This window comes from Tursiops truncatus, chromosome 5, assembly GCF_011762595.2.
Source record: "Tursiops truncatus isolate mTurTru1 chromosome 5, mTurTru1.mat.Y, whole genome shotgun sequence".
NCBI lineage: Eukaryota > Metazoa > Chordata > Mammalia > Artiodactyla > Delphinidae > Tursiops > Tursiops truncatus.
In genome coordinates this window covers 76,991,820-77,009,797 of record NC_047038.1, presented here as the reverse complement: position 1 = coordinate 77,009,797, position 17,978 = coordinate 76,991,820, and the positions used below count along the sequence as shown (strand labels likewise).

General features: G+C 34.9%; 1 long non-coding RNA gene across 1 annotated transcript in view; it reads right to left on the bottom strand.

Annotated features, from left to right (window-relative positions):
• The window catches only part of LOC109548806 (uncharacterized), a 263,053-nt gene extending 245,697 nt beyond the window's left edge, over window positions 1-17,356 (bottom strand). The window contains exons 1-3 of the long non-coding RNA XR_002174944.2: window positions 17,249-17,356; window positions 15,246-15,308; window positions 7,415-7,494 (exon numbers count right to left, since the gene is read on the bottom strand). This is a non-coding gene — a long non-coding RNA (uncharacterized lncRNA). The remainder of the gene's footprint in view (window positions 1-7,414; window positions 7,495-15,245; window positions 15,309-17,248) is intronic.
• Between the last annotated feature and the right edge of the window lie 622 nt (window positions 17,357-17,978).

The following is a 17,978-nucleotide window of genomic DNA, read 5'->3' as shown; positions in this document are numbered from 1 at the left end:
TATGGTATGCAATGGAGTCAAAATATATTTTGACTCATATTTCCTAGGTGAGGACTAGGAAATATGACTTCTAGAAGTATATAACATCTTCTGAATGTAAAGATACCAATATAGTGCTGACACTTTGATTCATACATAGGAGTCATGGCAATTAACAGTTACAGTAGTTTAAAGTTCACAAGGAATATTCCTTTACGAATATTTTTTGACATAACGTGGATTTTCCAAGTTTATCATTTTGGCATAAATTCTCTCAGAATATATCTGGGATAACTAAGCACATGAGATTTATGGGTTTTGTAGGGAAAATCAGTTGCTTATTTCTTCACCTCATTGTTAATGATAAGGGTTATAAGGCAAGGGACAAGTAACCCAACTGATAAAATAAAATGTCAGGTTTTATGCTATTCTAAGACAGATACTGTAACTTACAGATATGGTTTCAGAATTGCAATTTACCAGCCAAAACTGTATATCTAAGAAACAACTTTAATACGATCATGTTTCAGCTATGCATGGCTGCCTGTATAACTATAAAATGATCAATATATACTTAGAAAGGGACTCTAAGACAGGGACCATTCCTCAGGAAAAACTGAGCCAGCCTCATTTCCTATTTATTCATGCAAAAACAAGTATACAATTTTCCAAACATTTAACACAGAAATGTTGCCATGTAATTTAAGAAATGGAGAATTAAGAAACAGAAGGGAAAAAAAATGGATTTCTTGACTTATGTTTTCTTATAGTTTCTGGATTGAGGGCCCTTTAACAAGATGACTGGATGGAGAAATCAGAAACACCATCTAAGGTATATGATGATGCATTATCATTTTTATTATCATTACATAATTGTATTGTCAAAGGATTCCCAGTAGAAGCTACAACTACCAAGAAGCAAAACAGCATTTTAGCTTTCAACATTTCTCCCTCAAATGTCACACAGAAAAAGGGAAAATGGAGAAGGTGGAATTAAAAAAAGAGGTTCTGAAGTAGAAAAGATATTTGGAAATTTTTAAATAAAAAAAAAACAGTTGAAGCTTTTTATTCACAGCTTGTCTGTTTCCAATAATTAACATTTAAAAATATATAAAAGCTGATGTTAGGATTTAAAAACAAAGAAGGATCTACAAATTCTTTACCTTCCTGGGCTTCAATTGAGGAAGAAAATAATACCTTTCTCCTCAATACATTTAAATAATTCCATGAGAACACAGGCTGTTTTATTTACATAAATAATTTTGGTTGGAAAACTGTCAGATAGATATTCAAAAGTTATATCTTCATGATACCACCTCACTAAGACTGGCAGGGGGACAAAACCCATAAAGTCAGTTAAATACAGTTATGTTTGTCCGTGACGTCAGGGTTAAGATTATGAGGATGAAATTAGACCGCCAAATTTGTGATAGTGTTTGAAGAATGCAGGACTTCGTACCTAAAACTCTCTTTCCCTCACTGACTGCAAAGTGATGTAGTGTAATGTAACATGGTCACAGGTTCTGGACTTTTGGTTTGGCATCTTTACGGAGCCATTTTATTCTGTCTACTACAATCCCCTTTTAAAGTACTGATTCTCAAAGAAAGGAGTCATACTTTAAATCAATCTATCTAAACTGATCACAGCCAAGAATGCTTCACACACAGATTCCATACTTTGAAAATTTGTATCTAGTCTACTTATATTTATTAAGTGACCGGAAATTCATTGTGCTTTTATCAATCAAAGTACTTTATTACTAACAATGAGATCGTCTGATTCCCAGGAGGTAGCTACTGTTATTAAAATGAGTTGATACCACAAAGAAACATCATATTTGCCTTCGTTTACTTATCTTTCTCTTAAGTTGCTCAGGTTAGACTTTTTGGAACACATTGGATTTTCTGGATTCATGCTGCAATGTTCTTGAATAAATCTAAATTTTATTAATTTATTCAATTGTGAATTTGAATTACAAAATATCCTGATGATATTTTGACTCCTATGCAACTCTTTTTATTAGACAGTAAAATCATTCCTAATAGCCCTCCAGCAGACTTCCTCTCAGGTCCCATTGGCCAGGTTTCATTTTCAGCCTCTATTGCGGCAGATCAGTTCTCAACAAAGAGGAAGAAAGGAAGTGGCTGTGGAGCAGCAAACAGCACCACAGTACCAGCGCTGACAGTTTAATAATAAAGTTCATAATTCTGCACTGGCTAAACAAATAGTTTGTCTCTACTTTTGATGTGTGGTCGCTGACAGCTTTTTAAGGCCCACCCCTTCTGCCCCCCATCTGGACAAGCTGATAAGAAATAATCCCAGGCACTCCCACATTTGGCACCGTGGGACCCTCACCCTGGCTCCATTGCCTAATCACCATAAAAACCCCTTACTAGTCTCCTTTCCCTGCGTTCTCAAGCCATTTTTTAACCATCTTGGGAGTCTGTCTTGTTCTGCCCAGAAAACCTCATTTAAGTGAGTCATAAACCTTCTTATACCCTCTTAGTGTGTACGTAGTAACATCAGTCTTGACATCCAAACCAAATTTTGAGGAGGGTTCATCATTTTTCTGAGGGATGGCTTAAACAAATTCTTAAATTTTATAAAGTGTTTTTAAATGTATTAACTCTTTGATCTTTACAATAATCCTTTCAGGTGGTTTTAATTATCTAAGTGGTTACAGATCAGTAAACTGGGATTCTAGAAAATGAGTGACTTCCTCAAAGGCAGATGGTAAATGAAAAGCCTGTATCTCAAAAACTCCAACCAGTATTATTGCTTCTGTACTTCAGTACCTCTGATACATTTTCCAAATATGGTCTGGTAAATATCTTTATTTCAAGAGTAATTTAAAATTAATGATATATTATATGAGGCTTGCTAAAATTTCTGCACCATCAAAATTTCTGCAGAAACAGAAAACATACGTCAAATGATTGTGTGATAAAGATTTATAAACACTGGTATTTAAATTTTTAAAAATGAACTGTTTCAAAACCACTGGAAATTCCAAAGACATATAACCGAAAGTTAATCTGTACAGGTTAGGATTATATATACGTGCTTTAGGTCTAATTATGTATAAGAGTGTGTGTGTATGTGTGTGTGTGTTTGTGTGTGTGTGTTTTTCACAAGTTTTGAGACCTCCCTATGAGTCAGTCACTGTGCTCAGTCAGTGCCATACATATTCCGTCCCATTTGATCCTCACAGCAACCAAAGGAGGTAGATATTTTTCCTACTTCACAAATGACAAACCAGAGGCTTAGAGAGTTCATATAACTTTTTCAAGATTATAGACCTGAAATGTAGCAGACCTGGGATTTGAAAATAGACTACCAGGATCCAAGTAATAAAGTCTGTAATCTTAACAAGCATTTGACACTATCTCCCTGATAATTATGCTTCTAGAAATTACAGTGTTTTGAGAGACCACTAATCAGTATATTTGAAACATTTTTAACTGTATTGATTGTGAAAAATTCAATAAACATATCACTAACTCAGACTTACCAATAATTTTAAGGTAATGGTTACCAAATATTATTTTCCATGTCCTAGGAGATAGCCTGAGTCTTCATATCATATCTTTAGAAATTATTATTAAAGAAAATAAAAATATCTCCATAATCGACTTTATATGTTCATTATTCATTTTATCCTTGCATTTCTACAATTATTTTTACAGTTCTAAAGTGCTTTCGCATTCTCATTTGCTCCTTATAAACAACCCATCAACGTAGGAAGAGAAAGCAGCATTATTTCTATTTTATAGCTGTAGCTACCACAGAGAAAGTTTGTACATAATGTTTCAGAGTCTGATGTAATGTTTTTGATTTGAGAATGAAGAAAAATGTTGAAAATAAAACAGTTTCTGAAAAAAATTTTTTAAGTTATTTAATATATCATTATGTGCTCCACTGCAAGAAATGATTTATAAAGATGCCTCTAGTTGAAAAATGGGGGAGTTTAAAAAATTTTTTAAAACCTTATGCATATTCAACATGTAATATATTTTGGGGGGTATGGAACTTACACAATGAAGTATCAAATGAACAACAGGAGATAAAAGAAGTCTTTTAAATATTATTTTAATTTGCTCTAATTACTCTTAATATTACTTTTTCAATAAGATGACACATTTAATATTAGGATTCTAAGGAATGAACTTTATTCATTTGTTCATTCATTCAACAACTTACTGAGTGAGCACTGACCAAAATGGCCTTAATGTTCCCCTCAGCTCAACTAGACTTTAGACAAGCTTCTTCTTGACTCTATGCCCTTGAACTCCCTTTACTTAAGAGAATTTACTTTAGAAAACTTGCAATTATAAATTATTTCTCTAACCCTTTGAGTTGTAATTTGTTTAGAAGACTCCTTCTAATTTTACAACCCAAGAATGTCTTTCTCAAGGACCTACAAGCCATCCCTTTGAAATGTAATCATCAAGCAAGATAGAACCCTATTTCTCAGTTTCTGTGGGAAGGCAGAAGCCTAACTTATGCCAAGCTGTAAAACTACCCTCTGTCATGAAGAGAGGAAAAAGTTTATCTTTCCACCCAGCTCTTAAAAACTCTCCCATCCTTTGGCTCAGAAGGGTTGACATCAGACTGAGTTTTGGCCTCTCTCCTCTATTGCAGTAGCTTCAAATAAAGTCTTCCTTGCCTATCTGGGTGCAATTTTCGCTTTGGCAGCATTAATTATTTGTTAAGCATTTTGCTAGACATTGAGGGTAACCCTAGATGAGTAGCATGTTTACCACACCATCAAGGAGTTCGGAGTTGGGAGCGAGGGAAGTGGGAACATGCAGATAATTAAAGAGGTCATTCCAATCTGTCATAGTGGTGTTATAAAATGGATACACAGAATGATAAATAATTTTAAAAACAGCAAACAAACCAAGGTACTTAAACAAGTAGGTCATGTAATACTTTCCAGAATAAAATTTGAGGTAAATCTTAAAGATAAGCTACTAGTAAATTTTAGGGTTACCATAACAAGCAAGGGCTCATTACTAGTAAGAGTTACAAATTAAAGCCAGTACCATTCCAGCTGCCCTAAGCACAATGGCAATCACCACACATTTATCCTGTCCTGACCATATCCTTCATGCAATACTTTTGAAAGTCACAGTGTAAGGCTCAAAGGATGTAAATATTAGTAAGGTGTTAAACCTGCCTCAAAGAGCTCACACTCTGCATTAATCCTCAAAACGTAACTAACAGTTTAAACCCAGCAAGATTGCAAAGTAGTGCAATCTGTTATTAGCTCCACCTTCCACTACCACCATACACTTCTTCTAGGCATCCAAGATACAACAGAGCTCCAGAGCCATCCTGGCCTCCAGCTACTCAAACCTATACACTGTATTAATCTGCCTGGCTACTTTCCTGTGCTTCTTCCTGCTAATTAAGTATAATGTCCATAACATATATGTAATTGTCTCAGAGACCAAATATCTACCCACCTATTTTAATGGTAACAAATTTTGTCAATAAATTGGTTCTAATGTAGTAAGAGTTGATAAATTCAAGTCCTTCCTACCAGCATTGTTAAAAGATAAACTAAGGTATATTAAAAATGTTAAGAGTTTTTTTGAGCAAAAATCAATTCCAATCAGGCAGTAGCAAACTGGAAGTGGTTAGAGCACTCCATTGATAGGAAATAGGAGAGACACTTTTACGAAGAAAAGGAAGAAGCAAAACAAGGAAATTATTTGATTGGCTATAGCTTAAGCTTTTGCCTTATTTGCAAAAGTTTAATTGGCTGTTTGTGATTGGTTGTACTTAGGTTTTGATTTCTCAACCTTGAGGTGTTTACAGGCTTAGGTTTTGGTTTTGTTATAAAGGCTGCTAAGGTATTAGAACCACCTCATCTCCTGGCCTCCTTGTTTAATTAATAACAGCATATATCAGGGAGTGTTTGATGAAGGAATCTTATAAATTATCTAGGTCAACCACATTCTGAAACTTGAAACAGGCTCAGGAAACTGATACAGCACAATCAAAATCCTGCCTCTTCCACTCACTTCTGGGTGACTTGAGCAAGTGTTTTTCCCTTTGCTAGCTTTCACTTCTCTGATCTGCCAAATGAAAAAAATAACTGTCCCTTCCTATAAAGTTTTGGAAAATTAGCTGTCACTGACCAATCATGAGGGCTCCATAAATGTTAGTTATAAGTAACTTCCTTCTATTCAATCATTCATTCAATAAGTATTTGTTGGTGGCTAATGTGTGGCACACATTGTTTTGGGAACCGGTGACAAAGCAATGAACAATATTAAATACATTCCCCCAACTGGTCATCAAACTTCTATTTGAAGACCTCCAGTGAAAGGAAACCTACTACCTCCTGAAGCAGCTCATTTAGGCAATTGTGATGTAAGATATACTGCCTTAAATTAAGTAAAAATGAGTTACTTTGCAATTTCTATTCATTAACACTATTTCCACAGGACTAGAGATCCTACTGAGTAAGTGTGCTGACTTTTCACCACACAGGCTTTTAAATATAGAAGGCAGTTTGAAAGAAGCCTGGCTCCTTAAAGGCCTGCAATGCTCTCTGACTCTGGACTGGTCACTTTCTCCAAATCTACCCTTTGCTTGTTTTCCTGTGTCTCTTTGAAAGAATGGTGTACGGAACTAGCCATGGTACTTCCTTTTTTGAGATAATGTGCCTCTTTTTAATAAAGTCCAGGCTCAAAGTAGATTTACCAACAGCCACATGACAATAACAATTCATATTGAGCTTCAGGTCATCTGAAAGCTCACTGGTCTAGGCCTCATATCCCTCATTTTATACTTGTAAAGTTTTGTGTTTTCTTTAAATAAACTGAAGAATGGTTTATATCTTTTTATATTTATCACAGCAACATATTGACATTAATTTGCCTCTAGTTTTCTTTACCATGCAATATTTTACCGTCCCTCTCAATTTTGTGTAATTTGCAAATTCAAACATGGCACATCTCTCTCCATATAGGTCAGTGCTATAAAATGTAGGCCACTGCCAGTGTTGAGAGGCAAACTCATTGTTCCTGCATTAAAATTCTCCCTCCGGTTTAATATCAAGCTATTCATCATGACTGTTTAGATACCATCAATTCTTTATATATCCATCTGATAATGCTATTTTCTCTAGAGCCATATTACCATGGTGAAAATTCAAATTACAATTTCCAATATTCTTTTCTGGCATTTATCTTAGTCTTCATAATTTTTTTGGCCACGCCATGCCTCTTGTGAGATCTTAGTTCACCCAGCAGGGATCAAACCTGGGCCCTGGCAGTGAAAGCACTGAGTCCTAACCACTGGACTGCCAGGGAATTCCTAGTCTTTAAAATTCTTAAAAATTCTTACTCTCTAATATTCCTTCTACAAGTTCTTTCATAGAACAGAATCTAATCCTAGAATAAAAGAAATGTAAAAACTTACTTTTAGAATCCAATCATTCCCTTACAATTTCTTCATCCTTTGGAGGTGTTTTCTCCTTTTTCTTCCTTTCCAGATATTTGCTTTAAGTGAGAGGACAACAATTTGAGCAGTTATAATCTCTTCACATCTTTCTCATGTATATTTATACCTCTAAACCCAAGGAGTGGGCTCAATTCCTTCCTTCCCTCTCACCTTCCTCTCTCCCTCCCTTCTACCCTTCCTCCCTCCCCTCCTTCCTCCCTCCCTCTCTTCTTTCGCTCTTTCCTTCCTTCCCACCCTCCCTCCCTCCCTCCCTCTGCCTGGGCTTACTTCTCTTTCAGCACCACCCCCCACTGCCATCTGCTTTTCTTTCTCCAGAAATAATTATAAAATAAACTTTTGTTATCAAGAGGTAATATAAAGTGCAAAGAGCACACATTTTTGGTGGAGCAAGTAATTTTCTATGATTTGGGCACTTGCTTAATCTCTTTAAACTTACTTCATAAGTTTTTATGAACAATAACTGAACAGATATAAAAGACTTAGAGCATTTTTAAAGCATAATAAACGTTAAATAAATGTTAATGTAGCATGAGTTTAAAGTTACACTCTACAATTTAGATGGCTGAAATATGTTGTTTGTGTTTTTACCAGAAACAGATCTAATCTCTACTACAGATTCCTCATTCCCACTCAATAGTGGGAAGAGGGGAAGCAGTGTGAACAGACTTTCAACTCAGCACCAAAACTATCTTAGTCTATCTCAGTTTTAAAACAGTGGTTATTGGATGCTTGTTGTTGTTGTTTTGTTGTTGTTGTTTGGGAAATAGTCAGTAAATTTAAAAAATCTAATATCCTATCCATGTAGATATTCCTGCTTCTTCAAAGAAACTCTGTTTTCTCCTTATTTCCATGGTGGTCTTAGGCAAAATTCTCATCATAGTCACCCTTCCTCTGGCCCCATTTACAAAAGCAGAGCACTTTCTCCTTCACTTCTTTGTCTGGTGGAAACTTTCCTTCCATCACATCTTAAATCCTAACTATGACTTAAAATAAAATTCTATGATTTGAGACCCCCAGACACGGCTCTTGAAATGTAAAAGGGAGTATTTGGAGCAGACTGTCTTTAGGCAAATTAGAAAAGAATCATACCATCCTCAACTCAAAGAAAGAAGTGAAAGTATTTTTCTTCATTTTTAATAATAACAGTGACAAAAAATAAAGTCATTCTGTACAAATACTGTAAATCAAAATTTGAAAATAATGTAACAAATTTGAATTTTTAATTACAGTTATTTAAAAGTTAAGGTCACTAGGATATAATAATTTGTTGTGAAAGAGTTATACTCCTTGCTTTCATGGAAATGAAAGTGTTTATTACAATTTCCATGCATACTTGCTCCAATATTTGTTTTCTATCAAAAAATAAATTTGATTAATGTGACAGGGTGGATCTTAAGTCATTTGTAATATATTTTATGAGGAACTTCTTCCTTTGCTGGCAAAGGTAATATAGAAAAAGGGCTATAAAGATATTTTAAAAGATGTCCAGCAAATTTGTGTCCAAATATATCACAAGATGATAATGAAAGCTGTACTAGGTTTTATAAAATTTAAGCATTTTAGTTCTTCAAGAATAGAAGTATCATCAATAGCACATTTCTTACTATGTTCATCAGTTAATTTTATTGGTAAATATATATGCTACTTTAAACATATAAAATCTAATTCTTTCAACATAATAAGCCTTTCATAAGGAAGAAACTGCATTTGACATGGAAAAATTGATTTTCAGATTATATTTGAATCACAGATGTGCTGATTATGAGGTTTGTACTCAAAATGAGTCTTCTTTATCCTTTTTCTTGAATTGGAGAAACTGGTGTCAGTAATGGTAGTGTGTAATTTATTTGGCATCAATAATATTTTTCATAAATGTCAACAATTTGTTTTCTGCAAAGAATTTCATAATCTTTTCAATGATTTCAGGGACTGTTATACACTGATTTTTGTTTATGCATCATTTTGCCTATAACATTAAGTTTGTTTAAAATATCATTAGTGCAGACCAAACAAATTTTTAAAGTATATTTTTAAAATATATCTTTGTTTTTCATTACAGGATTTAGATCTTTATAAATACATCAACAATTTCTAAAAGAGCATTAGAAGAGTATCCACTAACGAGTATTCTATGGCACAAAGGCATCAATTCGACATTCTCATTGCTGTTTTGACAATGGTGGCAAACTTATGCAGGTAAATATACTTTTAATATACTTCAATATTAGTTCACACTGAAAAGCATTTTAAATGTATAGGAATTAATACAGATTTTTATTGGGTTGGCCAAAAAGTGCCTTAGGTTTTTAAATAAAAATAAAAGACACATTTTTCATTTTCACCATGAGCTTTTTTGAACAACATAGTCACCCTTTTGTTCCACTACCTTCTGCCATTTTTCAGGCAACTTCATAATACCATCTTCCCAAAACTTTTTATCTTTTTGAGCAAAGAACTGTTCCAGGTGCCTTTTATAGTCTTCCAGGGAATTGAATTTTTTTCCATTAAGAGAATTTTGTAAAGACCTAAATAAATGGAAATCCGAAGGTGCAAGGTCTGGTGAATATGGCAGATGAATCAGAACTTCCCAGCCAAACTGTAACAGTTTTTGCCTGGTCATCAAAGAAACATGCGGTCTTGTGTTGTCCTGAGGGAAGATTATGCGTTTCCTTTTTTTTTTAATTTATTTTTTGTGGTCCGCGGGCCTCTCACTGTTGTGGCCTCTCCCGTTGCGGAGCACAGGCTCCGGACGCGCAGGCTCAGCGTCCATGGCTCACGGGCCCAGCCGCTCCAAGGCATGTGGGATCTTCCCGGACCGGGGCACGAACCCGTGTCCCCTGCACCGGCAGGTGGACTCTCAACCACTGCGCCACTAAGGAAGCCCGATTATGCGTCTTCTATTGACTAATTCTGGATGCTTTTCATCGAGTGCTGTTTTCAGCTGGTCTAACTGGGAGCAGTACTTATTGGCATTAATCGTTTGGTTTTCCAGAAGGAGCTCATAATAGAGAACTCCCTTGAAATCCCACCATATACACAGCATCACCTTCTTTGGATGAAGACCAGCGTTTGGTGTGGTTGGTGGTGGTTCATTTCCCTTGCCCCATGATTTCTTCTGTTCAACATTATCGTACAGTATCCACTTTTCATCACCCATCACAATTTGTTTTAAAAACGGAACATTTTCATTATGTTTAAGCAGAGAATCACATGCAGAAATACAGTCAACTTACGTGGAACCCAAACATCAAAGCAATTAACATAACCAAGCTGGGGCAAATAATTTTCAACGCTTGATTTGGTGATTTGGATATTTTGAGTATGTCGGCTATCTCCCGCGTGGTATAACGTTGATTGTTCTCAATTAATGTCTCGATTTGATTGCTATCAACTTCAACTTGTCTACCCGACCGTGGAGCATCATCCAACGAGAAATCTCCAGCACGAAACTTTGCAAACACTTTTGACATCTTCGATCAGTCACAGCACCTTCTCCATACACTGCACAAATCTTTTCTTGCGTTTCACTTGCGTTTTTACTTTTCTTGAAATAATAAAGCATAATACACCGAAAATGTTGCTTTTTTCTTCCATCTTCAATATTAAAATGGCTACACAAAAATTCACCAATTTTGATGTCTTTTTTAAAATGCACGCTGATATGACAGCTTTCATATACAATCTAAAAACTGAATGAAGTTAAAGACAACTAAGTGCTACTAGAGCCATCTTATGGAAAAAAACGAACGAAACTTTTGGCCCACCCAATACCTTACTATTTACCACAAGTTTAGACCATGCACAGACGTGTAAAATATCTTCAACTATTTTGAGTATCTTCTACCCATTCTCTTTTCCAAGCATATGTGCGGTATTATTGTATCTCTTACACCTCAAATTACGTTGTTATATCTAGATTTTGTTTGCTCTTTTTTTCTTTAAGTACTTTTCCAAGAATATGTATGATTGTTCTATGACTATGTCTTTTGTTGGATTTAAAAGAAAACTTAAAATGTTCATTTTGATATATTTTTCTGCAGTAGAAGAAAATCCCATGATATAAATATCATAGAGCTTCTTGGATTATCCTCTGAACACTGGTCATTGCCTTGGCAAAAACTAAATTTTGTATATAATTTGCTCAACAAAACCTTGCCAGTATTCTTATGTTTACTTCTACTCTGTTTAGAAAGCTTCAATAGTTTATCGGATTTCAAATTTGAACACAACGCTATTTTCACTCTTTTCATCTTTGTCAAGATGTTGTCATGAATGTTGTCTATGTTTTGCCCCTTCTCATTCTTCAGCTGAACATTTTACATCCCCACCTAATTTGCAAAATAGAAAAACATATATAAAACCCTTTGGTTTGTAATAAAGTAACAAGGATCTAGTATATTTTTAGCAATTTGGAAGAACCCATTAATGCTTCTAAAGTCTGTTCTGTCATTTGGTAATTTTTAAATTTTCCATTGTTTAATATTCATGTTACATCAAGTATCCAGATCTCCAGAAAATATATTTGGTTTAATGAATCTTCATGTACATTTTATCCTAGTTTTTCTTGAAATTTACCATTTCTGGTTGACATGTAGCTAGAAGCTAAATTCGCATCCTTCTTCATCAGTGACACATTAGTGCTACATTACACTGAGATGGATAGCTCTGAAATCTCCTTTTTATAGCATTACATCTCTTTTCTCCAAAAATGTATCTAAATAATACAAAATATTTTCCTTTGTTTACTTCTCTGATGGCTTTCCATTTTGTTTTCTAAAACCTATATTTTTATCCCGACATATGAGAAAAACACCATAAACTTAGAAGTTATTTTAAAATATGTAACAATTTGAAAATATATGAACATAATAAACCCATAAAATTTTAACAGTAGATAATTTTTGCACTGACAAAATTTCCAACAATAGAACATTTGCTCAAAAACAACTGGCCAATTACCTGATAATTTATAAGTACTTATAGTTAGGATAATTTATATCTATGCAATGTCTACTTTGTGATTTAAATGTATTAGTCAGGGTTCTCCAAAGAAACAGAAGCAAAGAATATATATAAAGAAACTTACTATAAGGTATTGGCTCATACAATGATGGAGGCTGAGAAGTCCCATGATCTGCAGTCTCCAAGCTGGAGACCCAGGAAGGCCAATGGTGTAGTTAGAAAACCTGAGAGCTAGAGAGCCAATGGTGTAGATTTCAGTCCAAGCGTGAAGGCCTGAGAACAAGGAATGCCAAGGGCAGCAGAAGATCAGTGCCCCAGCTCAGTAGCCAGGTAGAGAATAAGAGAAAGAAAAAGAGAGCTAGAACAAGAAAGACCTCCTTTCCTCCACCTTTTTGTTCTATTCAGGCCCTCAACCCACTGGATGAAGCCCATCTACATTGGGAAGGTCATTTCCCTTTACTCAGTCCACTGATCCAAATGCTAACCTCTTCTGGAAACACGTGCACAGACAACATACCCAGAAATAATGTTTAACCGTATATCTGGCATCCCATGATCCAGTCAGACTGACACATAAAATTAACTACCACAACAAGTGATAATTAGTTATTACATAGTGGTTCATGTAATAACGAAGATACCTGTAATTTATATTGTGAACTCAGCAATATGATCTTTGTCCTATAAACATATGGCAAGACGATGTAAAGGAGAATATTATATATCAACTTAACTAATCCACTTACAATGGAGAATCTTTTTTCTTTCAATTTCAAAGAAATAAAAAATAAGACTGTCATGTAGAAACAGCTAATTTTAAATTCTGTTAGATCAATGAGCTCTTTCAGTTATCAAACTCATTCCTCTTTCATAAGTCAAAGGAGAATGATATATTAATATATGAATTGTGCAAAAATAAAACACTTTACTTCCATCTTTGGGAAAGTTCTTGTAAAATAACGAACAGCTGATTGCCAGAGATGTTACCATCCCCATTGTTACTGGAAGTGCCTGTTTAAACCAGCACAACTGGAGTTTGCATCCCTTTTTACTTTTGGCAGATTGAATGCCTGCTTCTATTGCTGCTTTTCTGCCCAGATTATTGCTCCAGATATTTCCAGTCCTGCCCAGATGATTGACCAGAAGCTCCTGAAATATCCATACACACAGGGGCCACAGTATAGGCCTCTGTTACCGCTAAAAGTTTCCCCTATTAGGATACAGAGAAGATCCCTCACCAAGGCAAACTATCACAGATATTGCCCATAGTTCTTTCTTTTCTGACATCATCTCTGATGACAACTAGGTTTAGGATATACAATCTGATTCATCCTCACTTTAACTAAGGTGCACTATCTGTAGCTTTATGATGAATGTCTGTTTCCTAAGGTAAGGAGAAAACCAATAGATCTATCATAAGTCTTTTTCTTTTTTTTTCCTAAAAATTTTTGAAGGCATGAGATCCACATAACAAGCTATATTAATTCCATTTATGGCAGTTGGATATTCAATTTAGATCCTAATACCACACAAGTTTTCTCCCCACCAAGTTCCCAAATATCAGTCTATGAAACCTAATGGATCCTTGAATTATATTTTTTATAACACAGGTCTAATTCGATCTTTGCATTTTACTATGTAGAAATAGGTCCCAATGGAATTCAATAAATTATCCACTTTACAAAGGCATTTAGTAGTTAAATTGGACTCTCCTAGACTATTCAATGTGGCCTCACATTTCTTGTTATGGTAAATTTATGAATTTATAACTCATAATTGTCAGCATTACTGATATTTGTAAAGAAGTCCATTTCCTTTGAACCAGACTACTATGTATCTGAATGATGAGTTAATTTCCAACTCAACAACTCTCCCCAGAGTTCCAAAATGTCTTCTCTAGAATTTTAAAACTTCACCTCAATATTATTCCTAATAGTCTGTCACATTTTTAAAGGCAATGCCAGTGGCCTTAACACATTACTATTGGGTCATCCAAGCCCCCTTCCTAGAGATCAGTTTAACTATAAAAGATCTTCTGAAGGAAAAAAAAAAAGAACACTGAACAGCATTGTTATTAAAAATATGTTAGCAACATAAAAATAGCTATGTCATAAATGAAAGAAAAAATGTACTTCATGCAAGATAATGAATTAAGACAATTCTACATGTGGCATAAATTCTATGCCATGTCCTCATTTCCTAATTTGCTTTCACATTACATTCTGAGTAAGAAGCATCAGATTTCATTTTTCAAAATCCTCCATTGTAATAAAAATGTGATAAAAAGCCCCAATACTTTCAGGCTTGTTAGCACATTTTCAAAGATAACATTAGACGTACAGCCCCAAGTGGGAATAATAAAACAACACACATATCAAGCTATTGGACTTGAGAGGAAAATAACTTTGTGGTATGTTTTGTTTGTCCTGATTTACAGTTAGAACATAACTTTCAGTCATGCATTATTAACAGGAGACAGGACACGAAAAGAACTTTATTGTTCCAAGATTAATGAATGGCTGTTCTTCAGTAAACATTTGCCTGAGAGGCAGAGTTAGCTAGAACAATTTCCTCTCCTATTTTGGGGAACTTGCCATTCAGTACCTGAAAATTCAACTTTATAGAATTCTAATACCCTAAAGAAAAAAAAATAAAAACCTATGACAAAGCTGAAACTACCCACCAAAACACAAAGGAGCAGTCTGTATACTTGCCTTTGCCCTGATGGGAAAGCCTCTCACAGTTCATGTTCCTTTTTCATCTTAAAGTGCAGACACACACTCCCTCACTACATCCCAAAATAACTAGTTACATGGGACAAACTTACCTATGACTTCCTCTTCTTCAAAGCATTTGTCTAGCACTGTGACAAACTGAAGTCCATTCCACACTGTAAAGAGCAATGAACTTTTAACCTAATATTGCTGAAGGTTCCAACATTAAAAACCAAAAACAAAAACAGAATTAAACACCAAGTGGACTTTGTATTTCATGATATTCTATTTTCCCTTTCTTTCTTTCATCTTTCTGCTGAGAAACATAGCACTTAGGGTATAAGGATCAAATTTTGGTTTTCAAAGATTTGTGTCACCACTGCCCCATTCTCATAAAATATACCTTACTAATACTTTACTTTTTTTTCCTATAAGCACATTTTTATGTTCCTTTAGCTTTCAGTCATTGACAATCTTTTGGGATAACCATAGCAATAGATAATAAGTGGTATATGCATGCATATAGAATGAACCTTTATCTTTGTTATCTTTATCCTTGTTTTTCAGTAGTTTGGGTGTGTATTTCTTTGAAATTATCCTGTTTGGCATTGAGTTTTTTAATTTTAAATTTTTATCTTATATCAAATGCCCCAAGGGATTATTTGGGAATTGGGCAGTAGTCTGTATTGTAGGTCAGGTCTTCACATTATTGCTACTTCACAGTAATTTATTTCACCAACAGCAATATTTGGTATTGACTGTAGTATAGTTTTTTTTTTTTTAAGTATGAAAATAATTGATAGAAGAATAGTGTTTATCTCAGGACGAGGAAAGGATTGGTGTTGTCTGGGAAGATGCAGAAGGGAAACTCCTGGGGTGTGGGAAACAGGTAGAGGCTAATGCATGAATATATATATGAAAAATTAGTTGAGTTGTACAATTAAGATTAGCACACTGTATATGCTTTATATATATTATACCTTGATTAAAAATTTTAAGGCTTTTTTTTTCATTTATCATTATCACAAAAATGGCATTTATTATATTCTTGAAATTTTATACAGTACTAGCTTTAAGCACTAAAATAATATAATACAATAGCAATATTTAGTTAGTTCATTGATTATTTCTTCAGTAATACTTTCTGGGGCATCGAAAGTGTAGACATAAGACATAATACGTCCTTGAGCTCACAGTTTAGTATGGGGAGACATATAAGCTTAGGTACAGTTGTATCAGGGTAGAATTCCTATGATTAGGGAAGACAAAGCTGGGTGTTTTTTTGTTGTTGTTGTTTTTTGAACACATAAGTGGGGTCAACAACTAAGTCTGAAGGGTGGAGTATTAGGGAAAGCCTCCCTAAGGAGATGGTTGAGCTTGACATGCGCTTATGGAGATTAAAATCTAAGTAAAGAAACTTTTTAAAAATGGCCAAAAAAATGTCACTGAAGTATGTTGGCAGAAGAATCAAAAATTATTACACTGCTTTTCTCCATAAATACATAAACCAGACAAATTAAGCACAACAGGTGGAGACTTTAAGACATTAATGGCTTATTGGAAATAAATTCTCACTAAATATGAAAGGTTCAAAGACAAAGTAACTGTTAATTAAAACTTTAATGGATAAAAGGAAAATTACTTCAGTGTTACCTCTAAACAAGGTCTCTGGAGAAGCTTTTAGCTGGTTAAGAGAAGACTTGTTAGGCAATAAGGCCATGAGATCTTAAGTTTTATGTGGTAGAATGATGAACACTCATGAACAGCTGGGGCTGAGCTTATGTAATAACTATTAACTTCAAAGGAAGACTCTGGCCCAAAATATTAAGACTAACTAATATCACTAGCTTTCAGCCAGTAACTCCATTTCTTGTCATTCATTCCCTAGCATCAGACTCTGACCCCAAATTACCCACTTGCCTACTTCTCATACCCCCCCATACTTGCCTACTTCTCATACCCCCTATACTAATGTTTCAACCACATTTCTATCCCTCCGGACTTGCTCCTACCTGTTGCCCTATCTTGCTTCACCACTCTTTTTCTGAATGGTCCTCCATTCTCCTCTAAATTAAAAGCCATAATGGCTTAGTAAAAAAGTTTATCTTTCACTTACACGAAATCCAACACAGATGTTCCTGTTCAGTCAGGGTGATTTCCACATTATCATTTCAGCATCCAGTCTCCTTCCAGTTTCCCTTAGGGTTTGAAGTGTTCTGTAGGATCCTTTTCCAGATGGCAAATGGGGGAAGAGGAAGTATAAAGAATCATAAAGGAGGTTTTGAAGAACTAGGACTGGCAGTATTTCAAATCACTTCAGCCCACATTCAGGTGGCTAAAACTTAGTCACATGGCCACCACATCTAAATGCAAGGGAGGCTGGGAAATGTAGTCTAGCTATCTGCTCAGGAAGAAGAGAAAATTATTTTGGTACGTCCATGGCAGTCTCCACCACACTTGCCCATTATCGTTCTTCATCCAGTTTCCACTTATAACTGGGCTTCCCAATATACTAAGCTTCACAGACAGATGGCTGCAGTCCCTACTGGCCCTGAGTTGACATACCTGAATTTTGATAGTAAGAGATAGTAAGGACTCATAAATTAATATATATGTGTTAAGTGCCTACTCTGTGTCAGACACTTGTTTAAGTGCTAGGGAAAAATAGTAATTGAAATGAACAAAAATGCTAACCCTGATGAGCTTACACTATCTCAGCATCTTCTCACAGCTTTGAGAAAAGAAAGAATAATAGCTACCTGCCTGTGTTATAGAATAAGAAGAGCATCCAGAAGATCCTTTTGATTAGAAATATCTCCTGGATCCAGGTAGCATATTATTAGTAG